Below are 11,275 nucleotides of genomic sequence, written 5' to 3' on the forward strand. Positions count from 1 at the left end.
AATATTAGTTCAGTTTTTTCCAAGTTCAGAGAAATTAAGTTTGCATTTAGCCAATGAACTAAGCCTTTTAGATCTAAGTTTATATTCTTACACAAGGAATGATAAGAATTATTAATATGCAAGGTATTAGTATTATCATAAAACAGATGGACTGATGAGAAGTAGACAGAGTTATTTAGATCATTAATATAAATCAAAAACAATAAAGGGCCAAGAACAGAACCCTGGGGAACACCACAAACTATGTTTTTGTTATTTGATTTGTAACCATTAATGCTAACAAACTGTCTCTGATTTGAAAAATAAAATTGAAACCAATTACAAGCAACTCCTCGGATTCCGTAATGTTCAAGTTTAGAAATTAAAATGCTATAATTAACAGTATCGAACGCTTTTTGTAAGTCGATAAAAACACCACCAACGAAATGACCAGTAGTATCCAGTGCCTTTTTAATACTTATTAAAGCGTGGCAAATAGAGTGTTTTGATCGAAATCCAAAAAATGAAAATAATTTAAACAGTTAAAAGAACTCAAAAATGATAATTGTCAAAATGTCAGAACAAATTCTATATAAAAGGAGATATTAAATAGCTTGGAGAGAATACGAAAAAATTCAGAATTAAAATCAATAAGAGTGCTTGTGGGAATGCTGTTAGGACCTATTGATTTTCTAGGTTTCAATTTAGATATAAGTGATGAGATTTCAGAATGGTTTGTTGAAGATATCAGTAAACTATGAAGATTTGGATGTTTAAGATACTTTTTAAAGCTAATGTAAGATGAGTGAATTTTAGAATTAAGTTTATGAGCTATATTTCTGAAAAAGTTGTTGAATTCTTTGCAGATTCGAGTTGGTTCAGCTATGTATACATCGTTAACTTGTAAGCAATTTGGTGGTACATTATTTACATTTTATACATTTGTTAGACTTTTTATGCCTTTCCAGGTAACACGAAGATTTTTATATTTTCTGAAAATAATTTTTTGAAATGTATTTTTTTACTCAGTTTTATTAAATTAATTACGGTATATTTATAGCGTTTAAAGATAGTTTTTAGTTAAATTCTATTTGTTGGATCTTTTATCCTTAACACTTTCCCTTGAATAAGATTTCGAGTTGGAATTAATTTTATTATTCCTTTAGTAATCCATGGCTTGAATTGACGCATGTAGCTTATAATACTAATTTTTTGAGTGACAGTCTAACAACAATGTTGTTTGAGAAATAAATGATTCAAAACTGGAGTTAACATTGTTTTTATTGGTAATGTCATTCCAATCAACTTTTAATAATTCAAATATAAATAATTCTTTATTATAATTTTTAAAGTTCCTGCGGTATAAATTATGATTGCGTGGTATAAATAATTAGTTGAAATTAGGACAAATAAGAAATTGAGGTAGGTGATCAGAAATAGAAGTTCTTCGATTTCCTGAAATAATTTTATTAGTGGTTACATTTGAAAAGATATTGTCAATGATTGTAGCATAATGGTCAGTAACTCTCGTTGGAAGCGTAATAAATGGGCGAATATTATAAGAAGTAAGTAAGTTTAAAAACTTAGAAGTTGCTATGTCGGAGTTTGACTGTCTCAGATCCATGTTAAAATCGCCAAGTAGAAAGACAGATTTGTTTTCAGTAGATATTTTTTGGAGAAGGACAGACAGTCCTTCAGTTTTTTGTCTGGAAAGGTCTTAAGTCTTTAATTACATACATTATAGTCAATTATAAAAAAGTAATTATAAAGATTTACAACATTACAGATAATTTGAATTTTTTTTTTCTTAAATGAGAGAAAAAAAAAGTTTTTTTGAATTTTTATTACTCTTGTTATTATTATTTTTTTTAATTTCTTTTTGTTGAACAAATATTTTTGATTATGAACTTTTATGTTTTCTTTGTTCATGTTTTTTTTTGTTGGTCTTTGTTTTCTTGAATGAGCTTTTAAAATTTTCCTTTAGTGAATAACTTTGAAATTTGAATATATATAGCATTGCATGACCGTAAGTTGACCTTCATGTTGCATGACCGTAAGTTGACCTTCATGTTGCATGACCGTAAGTTGACCTTCATGTTGCATGACCGTAAGTTGACCTTCATGTTGTTGAGGTTAAACTACTTCCTTAAATATTATTAAAAATAACTTTGAAAGACTCTATTAAACTATTTTGCATTTTATATAAACTTCTTTGAAACATTGTGCTTTTTTCTCTTATTTTTAATTTTAGTTAAGACGTATTTATATAAATGTCAAGAAAAAACTAGAGACTCGGTGATAAGACAAACCTGTCTTCTTATTGTCTTTTCCATCTTTATAATATATAAAGAAATATATTTTCCGTCTTTATAATATATAAAACACGGAACTTGTAAATACTTGTACGGCCTAATAAATGAATTAAAAAAACAAACTTTTTGTCGTCAAAATTAAAATTTTTAGAAATAAATTTAATAGTGGTCTATTCTCTGACCAAAACACAATTAAATTTGAAGATATAGTTTTTATAACACGCTGGTTATCAGCCCTCATTAATAAGTTATGCAAGTATGAAGATGACGCTATTAGATCAAAGGTGCTGATCAAGCGTGCAAATTCTCCCCTATCTTAGAGTCGTAAAATTGGCTGGGAATGCTAACTAAGAATTCTAGCCAAATGAATTTAAAAAACTTAAAAATAAATTTAAAATGGAGTTTATCACATCATAAAAAAAACAACGTAAAATAATTTACGAAGGACATGTGTATGTGTTTCAAAAAGAACTTGTAAATGAAATTCATTCATTTGATTGCGTTTTACGCTGAAACAGAGAATGAAAAAGAGAATTGAAGAAGAGAATGTAAGGCAAAAAATAAAGTAAGTCTGTAAGATGAAATTGTAGGACATGTCAATAAACATACGCACCTACCTTTGATTACGTATTGTGAAGTTACGTATTTGGTATATATTTGGTATTCGTATTCGAATACCAAGTATATACCAAAAAGATGTTTTAAATAATTATAAAAATTTATAATAAATATCAAAATTTATATAAAAATTTTTTATAATTTTTTTTGGGAGGAAGGGAGGGGGGAGGAGGATTTATTACGGGGAAATTTTTTCTCGCTGGGATTATTTTGGAGGGATTTTTTTCTGTTCACGAGAAAGGATTTTTTTTCGTATATGAAAAAGTATATTTTTGCGATGATTTTTCCTTTTAAGGGGATTTTTTTCAGGGGGATTTTTTCCGGGAGGATTTTTTTTAAAACCATTTTTATAAAACAAAATAGTTTTGAAAAATTTTTCTCAAGTTTTCATTCAACAATGAAATGAAAAAACAATGTAGCTACAACACATTTAAACGAAGGCTAAAAGAATTAATATTTAAAATTGATGATTTGTTAACTTACTTAAATTTTTTTTTGTAAATTCTTTTTTTACCTTCTATTAATCGATGAACTTTTAAAAATGTATACATAAATATCAGAAGTTTTATGCGATTTATTTGGATTTATAGTATATATATCGGATTTATATGTTTACAACAGATTTTTTTCTTTTTTCTGTAAAGAAAAAAGAAAAAACAGTGTTTTTGCTTATCTTTTACCAATATTACGAGAAATTATCACGAGTCTCCACGTTCAGGATGGAAGAAATAAAAAGGAAATCGTGTCTAAGTATTTTTTTTTTATTATTGTTTAGATTAAAGTTTATCAATTAGGAATAATGTTTAAAGACTTTCGTCCTATTAAGATTTTATTAGAAATTTAAAACTTCGGATTACAATTTGCAAAATATGGTTTATAAAACATTTATTCAAAATGTAATTTTATAGCATTTTGTTTCTCTATATTTTTAAATATTTAAGGATTATTAAAAAGTTTAACTTTTGAACATTTTATTACATTTAAGTATTATTACTCCGCAACAAAAAACTTAATCTTCCAGGTTAAATATAAATAGTTTCATCTTCGCAACTCACCTTCAAGAAAACTCATTTCTTCATAATATTTATGACGCAAACCAATAACAAATTAAATGGCATTTTGACACAAATGTTAAACCACCTAAAGCGTTTTGAAGTAAAGATAACAAAAGAATTCGAAAAGTGACTTAAAAATTAAAAATAGTGCTTTGGTTAAAAAAGAAGAATGTAATTTTGGTAATTTATGTTCAGATAAAAATTCCGATACAAAAAAAAATAACTGGTCATTGACACGCACGATTAAATTTTGTAAGTCTAGGTTGTAAAAGCTGGAACGTTTAGTTCAATCGTATTACGTTAAATGTGTATGATTACGTTAAATGTAATGTATGATTAAAGCTTCAAGTTATAATAACAAAGTACAAACATTTTAGCGATTAAAGATTATTTAAACATTTTAATAATTTCAATCATTTAAAACCATCGGTAATGCTAGTTGAGAAAAACTCGGTCAAAAAAATAGCAAAATATTTATCTTTTTTTTATTTTTTTTTCAATTTATAGTTACTGATTAAAATGGAAATACTAGAAGGTGAAAGAAAAAACTCAAAGATTTATTACCAAAATGGTTATTATTATCGCAAATATAAGAAATCAACAGAGTCATCAAACTTGTTAAATATTACATGTGGAGTTCCTCAAGGAAACATAATAGGACCTCTTCTTTTCCTTTTTTAAATTAATGATCAATACAAAACCTCGGATTTAATAACAATTATGTTTGCTGATGACACTAATTTATTTATGTCACACAAAAGCATTCCTACTTTATTTAATTGCGTGAACATCGAGTTAATCAAAATATTTGACTGGTTTAAGACAAACAAATTTATTTCTTAACATTAATTAAATTATCTCTTAACATTAATTAACTAAATGGGTTCTTTTCCATCCTCTTATCAAAAAACATAAACTGCCAATTAACATGCCTCATCTTGTTATTGACAATATACAAATTAAACAAATAACAGTAACCAACTTTCTAGGTGTTTGTATAGATGAAAATCTTACATGGAAAGTCACATTAAAAACTTATCAAGTAAAATTTCAAAAAATATAGGAATATTGTACAAAGCAAGAAATGTTTTAAATAAACGCACTTTAGTACAACTATATCACTCATTTGTTCATTGTCACATAAACTATGCAAACATTGCTTGGGGTAGTGCAAAGAAAATTAAACTTAAACCTCTTTACTGTCAGCAAAAGCATGTAGCACGTCTCATATATTTTAAAGACCGTTATACTCATGCCAAGCCTCTATTATTTGAAATGAAAGTTTTTAATATATATATGAACTTAACATTTTTAATATTCTTTTTTCTATGTTTAAATGTAAAACCAATTCATCCCCTATTTCTTTCCATAATTTGTATTCATCGAAAGATAAAAATAAATACATTTTACGGAATGATATTTTTATTAAGCAGCCCATTTTTCAAACAAATATTTTTAAATTTTGTATTGATTATCGCGGACCATTCTTATGGAATAAAATAGTTTTAAAAAATTTTACTAAGGATTTTATACATCAAAGTAACTACTTTTCTTTTAAACGAAAGCTTAAAGAACTCTTTTATTATTTAATGACGATCATTGTATATATACATATATATTATATATATACATATATATATATATATATATATATATGTACACACACACACACACACACATATATATATATATATATGTGTGTGTGTGTGTGTGTGTATATGTATATATATATATATATATATTAATGACGATCATTGTATATTTATATATATATATATATATATATATATATATATATATATATATATATATATATATATATATATATGTATATATATATGTGCGCGCGCGCGTGTGTGTGTGTGTGTGTGTATGTATGTATGTATGTATGTATGTGCATATATATTTATATATATGTATATATATATATATGTATATATGTATATGTGTGTATATATATATATACACTTTTATTATTATGTATTTGTATTTTAAATATTGTAACGAAATGCTTATTTATAATGCAATAAAAAGAACAAAAAATATATATATATATATATAGTGGTGGTTTCAAATGTAAAGATGAGTTTTGCAATAGTCGTGCAACAAGTGAACAAACGCTTGGGTTAGTACAAATAACGCCGCATAATCATTTACCAAAGCTTCAACAAAAACAAATTTTAAAATCAAATCAAATCAAATATTTTCAAAATAGTTATAACATTTCAAGAAATTTACAATAGTACAAGTACTAATATAAAGTAAATACTTGAATACACAACATAACCTTATAGTCATTGATGAAACTAGTAATAATAACTGATAACAATAATACTAATTATAATAATAATGATAATAATAACAACAGCAGTAATAATAATAATAATAATAATAAAGTATCAATAATATTAAGAACAATTATATAAGCTTCTATAGCAACATCTTGACAACGTTTATTTTTCTCAAAAAAGTGTTGTTGTTTTTTCAAGATTAAAACCCTAATTTGCTACAGTTTTTCTGAAAAACTGTAACAAGTTAGGGTTTAAATCTTAAAACAAATATATTTTTGTAAAACTATTTTCCATACCGGTAAGAATAAGATAAAATAACATGACTCGACTATTGTTATATCCATTCAGGGAGGATATCTTTTTTTTAATGTTTACAACCCCTCTCTCAACTCTTTATTCCGCAACACAAACGTTGAAAAACAAAAGCTGCTGCGCGGAGAGACAAGTTGAGCGTAATGCTATGTGCTGAACGTGATGCGTTGGTGTTTCAATACTTAAGCTTGGTGTTTCAATACTTAATATATCGTTTACCAGTTTGCATGTTTGCTTGTGTTTTTTGTTGTTGGTAAACTATTTCTTGTAAAATGAAGCAAAACAGATTATAAATGAACTTGTTTATGTATAAGATTTAATAGATTTTGAAGTTGTAAATTCGATTTACTGAAGTCAACAAAGCTTTGTTATTAGCAAGTTTAACACATTATATTAATTTATGTTTTAAAAGAAGTAAAATTTTTGTAAGATTATGGTAAGCTGTTAATAATACCCCTCCTTTATCTTTTTGAAAATAGTTTCTATTACCAGTCATTTTTTTATAAAAAAATATACTGGTTTTGAATAGGGTAGTTTTCACAATAATAGGTTCGCAAAAAATGGCGAGAAATCATCAACAAAAGTTATCAATAGCATGTAGAATATGTGGAAATCTTTTAGGATTGGGTAAAATGCCTATCAATTGAATGCAAATTTACTTGAAATTTTTTCATTATGTTAGAAGATGAATGTTATTTAATGGATATAAAACTTGCTCAAGAATTTTTATTTTGTTAGAAGATGAATGTTTTTTAATGGATATAAAACTTGCTCAAGAACTTGCATTAAAAAGTAAAACTATAGGTAAAACAGATTTTGGCAAATTTTCAAGCATGTCCAATCATGTTTTTTGAATAGCATGTCCATCATGTTTTTTGAATAACATGTTCAATCATGTTTTTTGAATAGCATGTCCAATCATTTTTTTTGAATAGCATGTCCAATCATGTTTTTTGAATAGCATGTCCAATCATGTTTTTTGAATAGCATGTCCAATCATGTTTTTTGAATAGCATTATTACAGATTATTTTGAAAAAAGTTGCTCTTCTGCAAGATACAGTTGGAATACAAGTTTTGTGTGAGTCAGAAAGTGCAGAAAATGTTTTGAAAGTATATAAACTAAGAATACTTTATTATGAATTGAGAAAAAAAAAGAAGGTATTGTATTGAAATAAAAATATTATTCATTAAATTTACTCATAATTAAAATTAATATATAAAACTTGCTTTTAAATTTTCTTATTGAGGTAGATTCGTGCTTTATACAAAACTCCTATGTTTATTGAAATTTTAGTGCTTATGCAGTTGATATGATGATTCCGAGTGATGTTTTTATCATGATAAATGACTAAAATTTTTGTTACGGAAGCCCTTTTTATTTTAATTTGATCGATAAAAATTTTTGGAAATTTTAATGGCAAAAATCGCTTTTTGGAAAGCAAATAGAATAAGGTCCACTTTGTTTTATTATTTTTTTAGAGTATTTTAGTATTAAACTCTACCAACTTGATACATGTTTAAGCTCCTGGTTCATTGTTTTAAAAAGTTCAAAGATATCATTGTTAGATAGGAATAAGTTAGTATCATCTACAAACATAATTCTTGTCAGTTTAGAGGCTTTATTTAAATCATTAATATAAATTAGGAAAAGGAGTGACCCAAGAATGGAGCCTTGTGGGGCTCCACATGTTATAGAAAGACAAGTGGTGTGATAACCGTCATTACTCGGAAAAAATTGTTTACTATTTGACAAATATCTTTCAAACCATTTTAAAACTTTATTTCTTATTCCATAGTGTTTAAGGTTATAGATTAAAATTTGGTGATCAACCGTATCAAAAGCTCTTGATAGGTCAATTAAAAGTCCTAGTGTATATAGCGATTTTTTTAAATAATTTCGAGATTTACCGTACAAATTGGATAATTACTTGAGCTATCCTTTTTAAAACCGAATTGAATAATGTAAAGTAATTTATTATCATGAAAATATTTGTATACTCTGTTATATATAATTCTTTCTAGAATTTTTGAAAATGTGGAAAGAACAGAAATAGGGTGATAGTAACTAATAATTGATTTGTCCCCGTCTTTGAAAATAGGAGTAAATTTGGCAATTTTTAACTGTTTTTTAACTGGGAATACACCTTGATGGGTAGAAACTTTCAAAACTCTAAAAAGAACGACTTTTAGCTGTTTAAAACAATCTATAATAACGTCTCAATTTATTTGATCTGCTCCAATTGCTTTATTTTTTTAAAATGATTTGAAGGTTCTTTCAAATAATAATTTAGAAGACAACTCAACTGAACCAATGCAATTATTCATGGGTACTAGAAAATCAGTAAATGAAGATTTGGTCTTGGGGATTTTTTTGGACAGTGCTGCACTTACATCGATAAAAAATTTGTCAAATTCTTTAGCTATAGTTCTTGGTTTATAAAAACTTTTGTTATCGACTCTAATTTGTGAGCTGTAAGTTGAGAATTAGATAAAGGGGAAGTTCGTGTACCTAGGGCCACCCCACTTTATTTGAAAATCATAAAGTTCTACGTTATGCTTCTCAGTCAAGTGATTATAAAAAATCTTATTTTTTAATCGTATTTTGTCTCAGAGAGCGATGCCACGGCAAGTTAAAATCGGAAAAGGCTTTTTGATGGTCTTTAACTAAAGTTTTGCAGTTGGTATATTGTTTTACAATTCTACAGGAAATGCTTTTCCATATGTTCTTGTATTATTGTTTGTTACTTAAATACTAAATGCAATATTCAATATGTTTCCTCTCAGTCCGGATTTGTTAATAGATGACGTTTATCGCGGTTTTCAAGTCTTGTACTGAGAGGTATATGGTTTGCTTGTACCTAAAGATATTGAAAAAATTTAACTGAAGTATACAGTAACAAACAGGCTTGGCAAGAAAATAAAGTAGTCCAAAGAAACAAATCTTTTGCGCACATGAATTGAGTCAATGAACAAGAAGCGACAGCTAAATAACAATATTTTGTTTTATACTGTTAGTATATACCCATAGCCGCCGAGAGAAATTTCGGGCCCCTGGGAAGTTTTCTTAATGGGCCCTCAATATGATCAATCATATACCCAGGACCGCCAGAAGCGTGCTCTGGTTATTGAAAATTAAAAATGAAAATTAATTATATCTTTTAAAACTCAAAACTATTTCAATCTTTTAAAAGTTAAAGTTAGGAAAAAGTGTACAAAAAGTAATGTTAAACACTGTTTCATAATAGAGCTTTGCAAGCCTTTCGACTCGCAAACAAGTTAATAACTGATTCAAAATTAATTTTCATAGCCATTTTGGCTTCAATAGATAAAAGTCCTAAGTCATTTAAACAATTTTGTGTCATTGTTGATCTTAATACGTTTTTTATTCTTTTCCACATTCTAAAAGATCTTTCTGCTTGGGCAATTGGCACTGGAGTTGTGCAAAATAGCCTTATTGCAATTATAATGTTTGGAAACAGCACATCCAGTTTTTTTTTTAAATTTCATTTAACAATTCAACGGGCTGAAGAGAAAAATTTTGTATATTGGCATCATATGATGATGCATGATATGAGTTCATTTTGAATGTCTGGAGATAAGTAATGCGTGTTTATCTACAGGAAATGTTGTTGGGTGTGGTTCTGGACCGCTTAGAATGACATCTTCTACTTCTTTTGGTGTCACATTTACTTTTATCAATCCAATATCGATGTTGGCACAGTCGGTATACAAAGATATGTCAAAATATCAGATTGCGCGGAAATTCCAACAAATTCCGTTTAGTGCCTTGCGCTTAATGGGTTCAAATCAATGTTTCCATTATTGCAATAGTCATCGTTCTGTGTTTTTAAAGAAATTTCAAACCCCATATTTTCTAGTGTTATCATACCTCTAGAACTTTTTTCATTTCTTTTTTGTCGCTCTTTTCATTTTTCATATCCAGATTTATGGCGAGAAATCATATTCTGTATTTCAGAAATTAAAACTTAGCTGTTTTTACAGAATTTATAAATAAATCATGCAAATTAAAGTTTACGAATAATAACATTTTTTTAATAATATTAATATTTGAATAATAATATTTTATATTTAACGCAATTGTAGTATTTATCAAAAGTTTTAATTTAACACGTATGTTATTTACAAAATGTAAACTAAAATTAAAAATATACGCTTACAAAAAACATCAGCAGTGTCTAAAACGAAAATTTTAAAATGCATCATTTATGAGAGATCAAGTCATGCAATCATTTCAACTGTTAACGTTTTAAAAGAAAATTAACAAATGAAGAGTTAACAACGATTGAAAAAAATTCGAATTTTAATATTACAAAAGAAAAATAGCAAGAATAAAAAGAAGCGTATTTGTTAAAAATATTTTTTGTCTTTAAGATTTTTTGGAAGCGATAAATAAGATTTAATAAGTGATGAATAAAACTTCTTGAAAAAAAATTATTTGTACACACACAGGGTCCCGGGAATCTTCCCCGTTTACCTCCCTCTCTGCGGCCATGTATATGCCCAGTGGGCATGGGACCTAAAAAAGATGTTTTTTGAACGTTTATAGCAGCCGTGGCGCAGTGGTTAGAGTTCTGGCTCAGAACCCAGAGGTTCGATGCCAGCTCCAGCCATTTAAGCGACATTGGTACGGAAGGAGGCGTGAACTTCTTGTTAAATGCTCTCCCGCGGTGCTCTGTGATAAGACCG

Source organism: Hydra vulgaris, chromosome 03 (assembly GCF_038396675.1).
Source record: "Hydra vulgaris chromosome 03, alternate assembly HydraT2T_AEP".
In the NCBI taxonomy this organism is placed as follows: Eukaryota; Metazoa; Cnidaria; class Hydrozoa; order Anthoathecata; family Hydridae; genus Hydra; species Hydra vulgaris.